The 14,198-nt window shown below is 32.9% G+C and overlaps 1 long non-coding RNA gene across 1 annotated transcript; it reads left to right on the plus strand.

The window, feature by feature from the left end:
- Positions 1-701: 701 nt before the first annotated feature.
- Positions 702-3,670, plus strand: LOC127714488 (uncharacterized). Its single transcript, XR_007987753.1, has 3 exons — positions 702-800; positions 1,671-1,741; positions 3,001-3,670. It is a non-coding gene; the product is annotated as an uncharacterized LOC127714488 (long non-coding RNA).
- The last annotated feature ends 10,528 nt before the right edge of the window (positions 3,671-14,198 follow it).

Genomic DNA, 14,198 nt, shown 5'->3' on the forward strand with positions numbered 1-14,198 from the left:
AAACGGAAAGTCCCTTAACAATTGACAAAATCAAAAGCTCAGACACATCAAACGAATAGAAAACCCTCCTTTTATTTGGGGAAACAGATTGCATGTACCAAGTCAGAAATATGACAGTTGTTTTCCATTTGTTTGATGTGTTTGAACTTTTGATTTTGCCATTTGATAAAGGAATTTCCGTTTTGAATTTTCCTTGGAGTTCGGTATTTTTGTTATTTTACTTTTTTCTTAAGTACATCTGAGTGCATCCCTTACAACTGAAATATATTTTATATTATAGTTGAACTGAAAGCAACAGACTATCAACAAGATTTTGAAAAGCTGAGATTTCAGGTTTTGATAAACAATTCAGGCAAGTTTATAACACATAAAAAATTAAAAATCAATTTATGAAATTACCATGCAATGGTTGTATATGTTTACCAATATACGTTGATTATGCTTTAAAAGTTCGTTCATTCCTTCATCATATTGTCTTTACTACCTACCTACAACTTCCCTTTGTTTCCATGAATATGTGTTAAATGACAGAGAATATGACAAAGGTGTAATCAAAACAATAAGATCAAAGATAAAGGAAATACAGACAACATTCTGGAACAAAAACGAATAGGCAAAAACCACTCCACAAATTACGTAATCAAGCATTTTGGTTGCTGTTTTGATTTTGTTTGTTTTTTAACTTGTGACTTTTAACGATTAGGTATCAAAATTACTCAACTTAATGATGTTAGCAGTAATGGTGCACGTGCAATTTGCCAACCACAAAAGCCGCTGAGTACTGAACAGTTGTATAACAGGTAATTATCAGGTTAAAGGTTAATATATAGCCTTTAACTTAATTTATTGAACATTTTCTACATCAATTTGAAAAGAAACAATAAACAATTACTGCTCAGGCGAGGTTGACAAGGTTTTAATGGTCCTCTTGAAATATAAATGTTTTTTAACATAACATTTTAGTTAACTTATGGAATACATTCTGGGCAGCATGTTTTACCATTTCAACTTGGAAGTCAATACCTCTCAAAACTAAATTTATCTCTATTGGAAATTTCTGAAAAATGGTTTTAACAACCATGGACATAACGGCAAACTGCAATCAAAACTACTCAGATATGACTCTGAATCCTGTTTTTTTTCTTTCTTTTGGTTACTTTTGGACTTATCAGCACTTCAACGTTTGTATTGTGATTTGGATTTTTAAGTATTTCGATGTTATTTAGCGATTTTTAAGGAACTTTGTTTTATACCTTCTATGAATAATCTATCAATATACTTACATTTTTAAATTCATTTTGCATTTTATTTAATGTTATTTTTAATATTTTCATTATTATACCTGATTCAAAGTGAACCGTATTTCAAAGATTACAGTGAAAAATATAGAATGTAAATTAGATTGATAACAAAAGGTATACCCTAAAGAAAGGAAAGTAAGATGAAATCTGATTACAATGTGGGGGAAATTGGACAATCGTCCGAAAAAAACCCACTATAAACTCTCGCTCATATCAAATGCATTTTAGCTTTTCATTTTTCTATGTATCCACAACTTAAGTTTTGATGTTGATTTTTTGTTTTTCTTCTACTACCCGTATAAGTTTTAAATTCTAGATTTCTAATAATGTTTATTGGTTTTCTTCTTTTGCACTTAATTGACCTTAAAGGTCACCAGCAGTAGAGACGAGAAAACGTTCTTCAGATGAAAAATTAAAGAATGGTAGGACAGATGTTAAAGGTACGAAGTATCGACATATTAAATTTTAGATTTAGACAATTATCGCTCGTGCAAAGTTACGAAAAAATAAAAACGAAAGAATAGTTTAAAGTATAAAGAAAAGATACAACAAAACATGCAATTGTAGAGCCATCTCTAATTGTTACAACAAAACATGCAATTGTAGAGCCATCTCTAATTGTTACAACAAAACATGCAATTGTAGAGCCATCTCTAATTGTTACAACAAAACATGCAATTGTAGAGCCATCTCTAATTGTTACAACAAAACATGCAATTGTAGAGCTATCTCTAATTGTTACAACAAAACATGCAATTGTAGAGCCATCTCTAATTGTTACAACAAAACATGCAATTGTAGAGCCATCTCTAATTGTTACAACAAAACATGCAATTGTAGAGCTATCTCTAATTGTTACAACAAAACATGCAATTGTAGAGCCATCTCTAATTGTTACAACAGAACATGCAATTGTAGAGCCATCTCTAATTGTTACAACAGAACATGCAATTGTAGAGCCATCTCTTATTGTTACAACAAAACATGCAATTGTAGAGCCATCTCTAATTGTTACAACAGAACATGCAATTGTAGAGCCATCTCTTATTGTTACAACAAAACATGCAATTGTAGAGCCATCTCTAATTGTTACAACAGAACATGCAATTGTAGAGCCATCTCTTATTGTTACAACAGAACATGCAATTGTAGAGCCAGCTCTAATTGTTTTTTTAAAGAAAAATACAAATAAGGTGCATGACGTTTATAAACTGTTTGATCTAGCGAAAACATTCAACTTTATTTTAAATATGGACCATCATTCACATTTTGTGTAATAGCTCGTGACGGTATAAATCTTAGAAGCAAACTAACTTCAAAAAACGTTTAGTTTATCATAGAAAAGTTTCTTCAACTGCTGTTAGTCGGAATATTTCATTTTCAATTAACTTTCCCAAAGGACACAAAATATATAAGTAGATATAATTCGTGAAAACTGTGGTAAAATCGCTTACGCAATACATAATTTAGAAAAAAAGAATTTCAAAACAACATTGGCATCAGGAGTTACCAATGTTGATGAAATATCACTATTTCACAAAATAATATTAGAATATCATTTCATAACTATATAATATGTAAAAAGAAATACGTTAAAACCCGTTACAAGTTTGATATTCGAAATGACATTTTAAAGTTTTTTCGATAAAGCAGGAAGTGCACGAATTATTACTTAAGCTTGCCTTGTTCATGTTTTAAGCTGAAGGAGGAAAGTCAAGAAAAAAGAAGAAACGGTTAGCATCAGACGCAACAATAAAGAAAGGCTCTTAAATCTATTTATAATTTTTTTTGTATAGATATATTAGACAAATTGTTAAGGATGTCAGCAAGGACTATTTTAGATGCTGACATAATGACACAATTGTGACGGATATTGGTTAAACTGTTTATTGTTCTAATCGATTCATCGGTCAGGGATATCATATGACATTAACCCGTTAACATAGGGAACCAGCTATAATATTTCTAATATGTCAAATCACTACTGTTGTTTAAACTAATGTCTGTTACATATATAATTTTATACTATACAATACAATCTATGGATGACCACGCCACACAATTATCATTTCCTTTCACTAGTTTGTAATTATTTCTTTTTAGAAAACATTAATATCAGAAAGGAAATCTGTATTAAAATTGTATAAGAACTAAACGTCACGTTTCTGAAAATGAAGCATCATTTTATTTGAGTGTATAGTATTCGTTTATTGTATGCTGTAGTCATGCATTTGACTTGAGTATGAAGTACACCAGGCAGAGGGCAGCTTTTGATGAAAAGAATATTCCTTTTGTAATATATTTGTTTTTAATTGATTTATCTAAAATCGAAATTTCTCTAATAAATACTTGAAAAGTTATTAATACTATATTCAGTGTTATTCATGTACATCTGTATTATTAGTTTCTAAGACTATTTAAAGTGTATCATCGGTATATATTTCCTCAGATAGAATTTTCTCATACTTTGCCAAAATGAAGATTTTACCATGCTTTTTTAAAAAAAAATATAATAAAAATTATGGGTCACCGTGCTATTTTTCAAGCTACAAGTCGTGCAAATTGCCCAAATTTGCATGGATTGTTCATGAAAAAAACTCATTTTTGTGAATAAAACGAAATCTATGAGATAGAATTTTGAAATAAAATATGAGAAGATAGGTTCTATAATATGCTTTAAGAAAATACAAAGAAACAATGGTGTCACCGAACTTGTTTTAATGCTAACAGTAAAAAATGAAAATTTCACTATCATTCTAGTATACAATTTTTACTATAAGAGTTATCTCCCTTTAAATGGCTAAGTTGAAAAATTGTTTCTAAAAAAACACAATTTTTTGGTATTTTTACAGCCGATTCCAACGAGTGTGTAGCTAAAGGTAGAATCTTTGGTTAGCTTCCTTGCTAGCTCAACCATGAAATGATTATTACCTTAAGATTGGGAGGAGCAAAGCACCATCGTATCATCCAATGAAAACATTTATATCAATGGCCTGTTTATTATTTATAATATATGTATGTTTCATACAAAGGTTTACCTAGACTACTTTGCAAATAAAATTTCATTTCTTAGTATTTGATTGAATTAAAAAATCTTTTTATTACAATAAATTAGAAGCGGAGTAACGTTTTTTTTTAAATATGTACGCCGTGAATATGCAGTTTAGTTAATCAGTGTCTTTAGGTGCACGCAAAAAAACATTGTTATGGTCTTGGTGTCTTTTCTTCATATATATGCATAGTTTTTAGAACTAAAATCATTTATATTCACCAGAAAAGAAAAAAATATCATACTACTTAATATCATGCACGGTTGCATTTGTTGACCTTTTATTTAGTTAAAAATGCAACGAAAAAAAAACCCAGCAAACAACTGCAGTCTGGAATTGAAAATATTGCAGAGTTTTTGAACATCCACTTGGTCCGTTAACATTACCTTACTTATTAGTTTTAGATAAATAATGCAGCCATGAAGAACAATTTTTATGTCTTTACTTCAGTTTCAATCTGACCTAGATTGAATGATCAGGTCATATGTACTTTTGGACACCTTCATATCTTTTTTACCTGTCCGGGTGTATTTTAAACATATGTGTATGTGTTAAAGTGAATACGGTCAGCACTTGTCAATCATAACCAACTTCATTTTATTAACTTGATGTAACAAATTCAACAGACGAGTTAAATATATTATTATTTGTAATGTCTGACGAAGAAGAAAAAAATAGGGAATTTCAGCTTTCAGTTAACTTTTCATCATTTTGGCAAATCAAAACAGTTTCTTGTGTACAAATTTGGAGTTTAGTATGGCGTTCATTATCACTGAACTAGTATATATTTTTGTTTAGGGGCCAGCTGAAGGACGCCTCCGGGTGCGGGAATTTCTCGCTGCATTGAAGACCTGTTGGTGACCTTCTGCTGTTGTCTGTTCTATGGTCGGGTTGTTGTCTCTTTGACACATTCCCCATTTCCATTCTCAAGTTTACACCTACAACATGCATGCTTGTGAATGAGCTTATAATTATCACTAAATTTTAAATTTAGATTGAAAACTTATTTTTAAACTGACTTGTAAAACTAGATTTACAATGTTTATATTCTGTCACTTAATTCTGATTGGTTCTCTGCTTAACTATTGACTCCACCCAAAGGCTGTATGTGCCTTACCTAATAATGATTTCATGGTTGAGCTAGCAAGGAAGCTAACCAAAGATTCTACCTTTGGCTACACACTCTTGAAATCGGATGTAAAACATTTTGGGTAATGCAATAAATCACTTTTTTTCTTTGTACAAATAAACAGCCTTACACATAAATTGCTAACCTTTCTCAAAATTTGCAGATTAAGGTAGATGTGGGTCTAAATTAAAATCCCTAGAATATTCTGATAATTTGTCAAAATGTAGTTTATATCATGCTTTTTTCAAAAATATAATGAAAAGTATGGGTTACCGGGCTTTTTTTTTTGACGCTACAGGTTGTGCAAAATTGCCAGATTTTGTATAGATTATGCATTGGAAACCCACTTTTGTGTGATAAAAAGAAAACTACACCATAGAATTTTAATATAAATTATGAGAAGATAGCTCTAATGATATGCTTTCAGATGAGAAAAAGAAAAAATGTGATCACCTGACTCGTTTTCTTGCTACATAATAAAATAGGTAAATTCAAAACACATTCTATTATAAAAGTTACTTTATTCGACTTATCTCCCCTTATGTGGCAAAGTTGGAAAAAAAAGTGAATCAAACAAAAGTATTGTCTTTTTTGTAAAATACAGCCGTAAATATGATAAAACACATAATTTTCTTTATTAAAAAAGTCATGAAAAGTTTTACACATAGATTACATACTACTTTCGAAATTTGCACATTTCATTAAAGATCTTTGCCGATTGTAGTCTGCTATTTAAGAATTCAAGATGGAGGAAGACACCCTAGCTACCTTAAGGCAAAAAATTAGATCAATTGTGTATTGCTTTTGAACAATCCAAAATAGCATTGCAATTTTCTGTTTGTTTTGTTCACACATCGTTGTCAATATAATGGAATTTGATGCGACTGTCATACAAGTGAGAGGTTTAGCTAGCTTTAAAACCTGGTTTAATCCACCATTTTCTACATAAGAAAATGCCTGTACCAAGTCAGGAATATGACAGTTGTTATCCTTTCGTTTGATGTGTTTGAGCTTTTGATTTTGCCATTTGATTAGGGACTTTCCTTTTAGAATTTTCCTCGGAGTTCAGTATTTTTGTGATTTTACTTTTTGCTGTCTGTCATATTTGTTTTTACGTTTTTGTTTTTATCAAAGATACTAATTGTTAGTTTTCACGTGTGATTTCTTCTTACGTTTTTTTTATTTCCGGGCTTTTTATAGCTTTCTATACAGTATGGATTTTGTTCATTGTTTAAAGCTATATGCTGACTTATAGTTTCAAATTCATGGAATCATCTTGTGGATAATTATTTCATTGGCAGACCAGATCTCATGGACAAAAAGGAGAGAAAAAAACAGGAAAAAGAAAATACAACAAAGAAAAACCAATGATTGAGCAACGAGGAACGAACCTTAACTTACGAGCTTTATAAACAACAACGCCGTTAAAATCGGAATGTGTAACCCATTTTTAATGCAAGTAAAGCCAAATTATCAAAATCAGATCTTTGTGTCTACGAAAAAAAATACTAAATGTCTAAATAAACTTGTGGAAACGATATTCCTAACTCAAAATGAATCCGTTTTATAATTTGAGCCTTTTTATCGAAGCAGTCCTAAGATCAGGACATGTCCTAAGACCATCTTAGGTCATACCTTTGTCAAACCCTCTTTTTAGTACTATTAGTTGCAACATTGGAAATTTTACTCAGCAGTTAAGATTTATGATTTCAGGAGAGCATGTGGTTTGGCATCTGTAAAGTTAGTATTCCTCCTTTTCTTTATATTCACTCGCATATTTTTTTGGCAAAATTAAAAAAAAATACTGTTATGAACTACCTTAGTAACCCCTTTTCAACTCAACGCAATTATCATACACATCATTCATTTCAAATTGGGGCAATAATACATTTATGGTTGTTCGATTGATTGGTAGTTGTTTTCTTTACGTCCAGTGGCAAATATTTCATGCCTGTTCAGGACGAGAACGAATTACCAATTAAAATAATAAGTAGATTCTGCAATAGGGAGTCAACCTGATGAAAGGGGGTGTTAAGAATGACACTGGAAAATAAGGATATCTTTGATAGGGACAGAATTTAAGACTTACAACAGACTACCTACGAAGCCCTCAAGAGTTGTAAAAACCCAGCTAACACAACATTATCCGTCGTCATCTGTGACACAGATATTTCATTACGGTCAACAAACTCGTGATAGTGTTCGTAAAATTTTCGAAGGGATGAATTCAACTTCACCACCTTGAACTCTTGGTCCAATAGCTTCTTTGTAAGCAGCAACCCTCTATCAAGGAAATCAGGAAAGGAAATGCAAGCTCTGAAATATCGTATCAACTGGGAGAGATATACTACATATGCAGGCGCTACTTGAATGTTGCTACATAGAAATGAAAGTTTACAATTGGGAAGCTGACATAATCTCTTTAGTCGTTAAGCTTTGTTCTCAACCGACCCTCATTGTCAATTTCTAGATGTAAATCAAGATATGAGGAGGACTTAAAAAGTAAAAAAACAAAAAAACCGAACTCCAAGGAAAAATCAAAACGGATTTCTTTATCAAATGGTAAAATCAAACGCTCAAACACATCAAGCGAATGGAAAACAACTGTCATATTCCTGACTTGGTACAGGTATTTCCTAATGTACAAAATGGTGGATTAAACCTGGTTTCATAGCTAGCTCAACCTCTCACTTATATGACAGTCGCATACAATTCCATAATATTGACAACAATGTGTGAACAAAACAAACAGACATAATTATTCGCTGTGTTGAAGACCCATTGGTGGCCTTCAGCTGGTTTTTTTTTGCTCTTTGGTCGGGTTGTTGCCTCTTTGACACATTCCCCGTTTCCATTCTCAATTTTATAATAGGTAAAAATATCAAAAATAGGGGTACAGCAGTCAACGTTGTGTTTTAATCTTAATCACTATAAAAGCAAACAAATATGTCAACAAAGAAAAACAAAATGGCATATAGACAAAGCACAGAAGCGAAAATAAAAGACAAGAATACAAAAATGACCATAGTATATTAAAACAATGGTGGGATGGAAAAGTACCGAACCACGCCAAAAGGATATTACCATAAGTGAACTAAACAGTAAAGGTTGATAATTTACAAAAGACAAATAAAAGAATACTATAACACGTAATTAAGGTGATAAACAACATCATTACCTAGAATCTATACCTCAAGACCATCATGTATTATTTGTGAAGTTGATACGGAATATTTATCAATAAAGTCTTGGTATCTTCCTAAGAACGTTTTTAGAAAAAAGGACGAGACGTTTTTTTGACATAACCCTGGTTCATCAACTTTCTGTTCAGACACTGGTGACGTTTCATAAAGTCTGAGTAGCAGCTGCAAGCTTTTGATACCGAATGAGTTGGGAAATGCATATCCCATATGCAGGTGAAGTTGGTATATTACTACTAAGGTGAGGGAAATTGATAATTTCAAAATTAAAATCGTCTCGTTTGTCATAGACTCTGGTACTGAGATGACTGCTAATGTCACATTCGAGGTTTAAGTCTAAAAAATGAGGCGGAGGAAGCCGTGTCTGTTGTTTCTTTAATTCCTAGTTCTGGAGGCTATATTAATGGAACCCAATCAGAAAAGTTTGGATTGTTAATGGAAAGAACATTATTAATATATCTGAGTGTAAAAGTAAATGATCTGGCTTCTTTGATCTTCTTTTTTTTGACAAGTATCTGAAGGAACTCCGACTCATATGAAAATAAGAAGAGGTCGGCAAGGAGAGGCGCACAGTTCGTTCCCATAGGAATGCTGACAATTTGTTGAAAAAGCCTACATCCAAATTCAACAAATATGTTGTCAACAAGAAACTCCAGTATACTGATCACTTGTTCTTCTGTGTAGCATGTGTTTCAGTCGTGTCCAAGGGAATGTTGATTGAACATTGAAAGTTAGAAACCACGTCACTGCCTCAAAGCGAAACCAATAAAAAAATTAGCATCCATCGTGATGATGTCAGTTAATTTTTGGTTGATTCAGAGGTTTTTTTCCCCAATTATGAATGATAATTAAATAAAATAAAATAGTTGCATCTATATTGGTCATTCTTTATTATGAATCAAAGTTGTAAAATTATTGCAATCTGTCCCAAGTGAAGTGTAGAAGGAGAAATACTTGTTCACGCAGGACTTCGGGAAAGTTCGGAGAGCCGAAGACCATGCTTCGGAAATTGTTCATAGCGTTAAAGTTCTAAAAACATGGCTGTTATATCATAAATGGCAATGGCATTGTAAATAACAATGGAAGAAGAGTAGATCTGTCTGTAAATGATATCTTCAAAAAATTATGCTTGCATGACAAATTTGACTCTCGTGATTTCATCAATCACACCATATCTGCATAATCGGATGCAATTAATTCTACAAACAGAACTGCTCCAACATTGCAAAGTTCACCACTTTCTGATGGAAGAGGGAAGTCGAGGCGATAGCAGTGGGCACATCCACAAATCCACAAAATCCACGGTGCAAAACTCACTTAAATATAGGAATGTTTCTGAAATATGCCCAATATGCTCAACTTATTTTAAGGAAGATATAGGCTGTGATAAATGCAACTTCTTGCTACATTACAATTGTACTGATATCAATAAAGATGACTAAAACATCAATTTAATACAGGGTGAAGACATTGTTTGTTGTGCAAATACGATTTATTATATGAAGATCGTAACTTATATGAGACACTTTGTGAAATAGAAAAAAACAATGAGGAAATAGATATCATTAATCCTAACTCTACAAAATAAGATGCAACAGGTCAAACTGACACTACTCTTCAATCAGTGGAAAAAGCTCTCCTGGTGCAAAATCGAGTTGGGTAGGCCAGCAGAGGGCACATTCACGACGTGCTATCATGTACTCTCCTCATCAATAATGAAACAGAACAAAACAACAACACAACATCCATGTTATCCTCAATCTATACAAACATCTTCGTAGTTTAGAGACAATGATACTTTGGATCCAACAAACAAAATAAAAAAAAAATGTTCCATTTGCTACTTAAATTCTTTAGCAAAACAAACCAAAAACAACAAGGAGAGTCTCTAAAACCAGAGATGAAAAGGAAGATATAACAAATAATCAAAAGACTAGAATTCACAATCTAGGAACTGAAATTAATCAAATGAAAAAAAAAAACGGTGAACAGCTTGAACAGCATAACTACAAATACCATTCCAACTCAGAATACTTCCACTTTTGGTCACCAAACTCAAAGATTTCACATAACTGTCAACGACAAAAATCAACATCTTCCAAACATCTGCTGTCAACAAAAAATTAAATTGAACTAATAGGTCACATGATAAGAATGTCGAAAATTCAAATGGTACAGAATATGTACATCAACACAGCACTTACAACCAAACTTACAATGCAGTCTAGACCATCCTATCAAACGGTAGTAGCTCATCGAACCACAATGGGGATACCGTATAGCGGGTTATTTTCGCGGGGTGTTAATTTTCGCTTATTTTCGCGAATAGAACAAAATCGCCAAAATAAATTCCACCAATTTAAAAGTGCACATGCAAAGGTATAGATAAAAAAATTGAATCCGCCAAAATAATAACCGCCAAAATATTTCGTATACCTTATTCAATGAAAATCGCGAAATTTTACACCCGCGAAAATAACCCGCTATACGGTATACGCCAAACAACAACTGTCTTCGACCTCCATTACCAGCATATAGTAATTTGCAGCCTACCATCTATACCCATGCACCCACCCATCCTCCGTCTGCATGTAACCAGTGTCTTACTCAACAGAAAATCCAACATTTACTTCCACCTACATACAATTATCCAGATGGAATTCCTTTCACGAACAGTTAAACAGCTAATCTACCAAAGCAAATGGCCGGTGCACATCTCTTACATCTCAACCAACAAAATCAGGCAAATAACCAAACACAACCTAGACCTCATCTGAGTCCACCGAATCTAACACACCAGCACAACTATTTGTACAAGCAAATTGTCAACCATCCAATCCAGATCATTAATTACTGGCACCTAGACCTGATACCATCAATCATTAGTCACAAGTTTGTCCTTACTCTCTACAAACTCAATTACAACTCATTTCAAGTGGTGCCCATTTAAATAATTCCGGCATAATCCACGTGATACTTTATATTCTAATCACCAAATACCTCTAAACCACCAAATTATTGATGTAGATACAATCAAAGATGACATAGGCTCCATAGATACCCATACAAAAAAGTAAAATCACAAAAATACTGAACTCCGAGGAAAATTCAAAAAGGAAAGTCCCTAATCAATGGCAAAATCAAAGCTCACACACATCAAACGAATGGATAACAACTGTCATATTCCTGACTTTGTACAGGCATTTTCTTATGTAGAAAATGGTGGATTGAACCTGGTTTTATAGCTAGCTAAACCTCTCACTTGTATGACTGTCGCATCAAATTCCATTATATTGACAAAGAGATTCTTTTAAGAATCCAAAAGCAAGATTCCATTGCTACCTACATCAATCAAGGAAGCCACAAAACAGCATAATGAAACCAATCATCATCAGAACAAAGAAGTGGTGCACATTGACGCTACAATATTCGTATCAAACAATTCCTTTCAGGCCTAAAAGATTAATTCAGACTTTAAAAATCCCAACCTGCAGCATAGAATGCATCAAAGCAAGCCGTCAATACGTTTATACTTTGAATCTTCAAAACACAAATGTATACCTTCAAGAACATTTTCTTTGGGACTTTCAAAAACAAAGTATGACAAAGTTTACTTCCTCTATGGCGAAATTCACCAAATGTCTCGATGAAAGTGAACCCATTACCAACTTTAAAGCTCCAAAAGGTTAAGCGGGTGTCTCAATATTATGGCCAAAGCAATGGTTCAGCAAAGTTAAAAACTACAGGAATGAAACTGAACCTCAACACTTTATCATTAATACCTACATGCCAACAATTAATTCAAACTCAGAAACTTTTGAAATTGGTGGGTCAAGATGTCGCCAAGGTTTAGTGAGATAATAGTTAGATTAGTATGTAGAGGAACACTGAGGGGGATATATAATATATATATAATGTTAAAGGAAAATATTCAATGAAGCGATTCATATAAAGTAGGGATTTTTTTCATTAAGTTAGTGGTACAAAAAGCGTCTGAAGCAGAGACGGCCGTGTCATTTGTTAGTCACCTTTTTCTATAATACATAGAAAGTCGACCATCCCATGGATAGAAACAAGTGCATGGGGGAGCAATCCTCAGTAAAACAAACTGCATAAAAACTGATGAAGATCGATCTATCTTTCTACCTTAAGATCAGATGAGAGGTTTTGCTACCTACTATGGGGATTTTGAGTGCACCAAATCCAAATCAATACGATATAGCTACGTAAATGTGTGCAAAATTCGACAACAGGAAGTGAAATACTTTTGAGGACCATGAAATACCTATAAACTACTACACTACTTCCGATATCACATTAGCTATTAGTGAACTAAATATGAACAAAAGAGCTGATGAATTCGGATTCAGTACAAAAAATATCTAAAATTTGGCAAAAATGAAGTATCACCTTATCTAACCAAATTATTCAACAGGATTTTATAAACAGTAAGGACCCTTGCTACATTCAAAAGTTGAATGTATACCCAGTATTAGAGAAAGACAACGATCCTACTTCTGTTTATAGTTACCGTGGGATAACAGTTACTCCAGTCTTAGGAAAGGTATTTGAATACTGCATCTTACAAAACTAAATTTGGAAAATATAACTGAACTTCAAGAACAACATGACACATTTTTTGATAATCTATTAGATTGGAAAACGCCACCTTTTTATGGCTCAAAGATCTATTCACCAACATGAGGATAAAGGTTAAATGGAATAGAGATCTCAGATAATGTTTTCCCGAGCTTCGAATTCAAGGTGTACGCCAAGGTGGAATCTTACCTACCAATCTTTACAAAATCTTCGAACAAGATCTTCTTCTGGATTGCTTAAAATTCGTTAGGCTTCCACAGAGGAAACATATATGTTGGAACACCTTCCTGTGTTGATGATATGGTCTTCATTGAATCTAACAGAGATATCCTCCAAATAAAGTTAATCATTTCCGAGAGATATCCAAAACAATACCACTACAAGATCCATCCAACAAAGACAACAATTGTAACATGTGGAAATAATTTAGATTCTGATTGGACTCTGTATGATACACCAGTAAAAGTTTCCAAGGAAGCAACTCACTTAGGTCTTTCAAGAAGAAGGAATTAATGTAGCCAATATTAATTAGTTTAAAACATGCAAGAAGAAATTGTATGCATTGATGGGAAGCGGGATGCATGGGACATATGGACTGGATCCAGTAACATCCTACAATAAATACAACACCTATGTTTTGCGAAGATTGCTATACATACTAGAGGTTATTCCTCTTAATAAAACAAACATCACACAGCTAGTAACGTTCCTTAGAAAAACTTTGAGATACATTCAATCTTTATCTCAGCGGACAGCCATGTCAGCAATATACCTTATGATTAGCGGACTTCCAATTGAAGCTGAATTTCATAAAAAAAAATACGAGTTGTCACCATTGCATCAACTACAAGGGACTTAGCCCTTAAAAACAAGAAGGAAACCTATGGTAACACAGTAGGTAAAAAACCATCGGTACAAA

The sequence above is a fragment of the Mytilus californianus genome, unplaced genomic scaffold (assembly GCF_021869535.1).
Source record: "Mytilus californianus isolate M0D057914Y unplaced genomic scaffold, xbMytCali1.0.p SCAF_1, whole genome shotgun sequence".
NCBI lineage: Eukaryota > Metazoa > Mollusca > Bivalvia > Mytilida > Mytilidae > Mytilus > Mytilus californianus.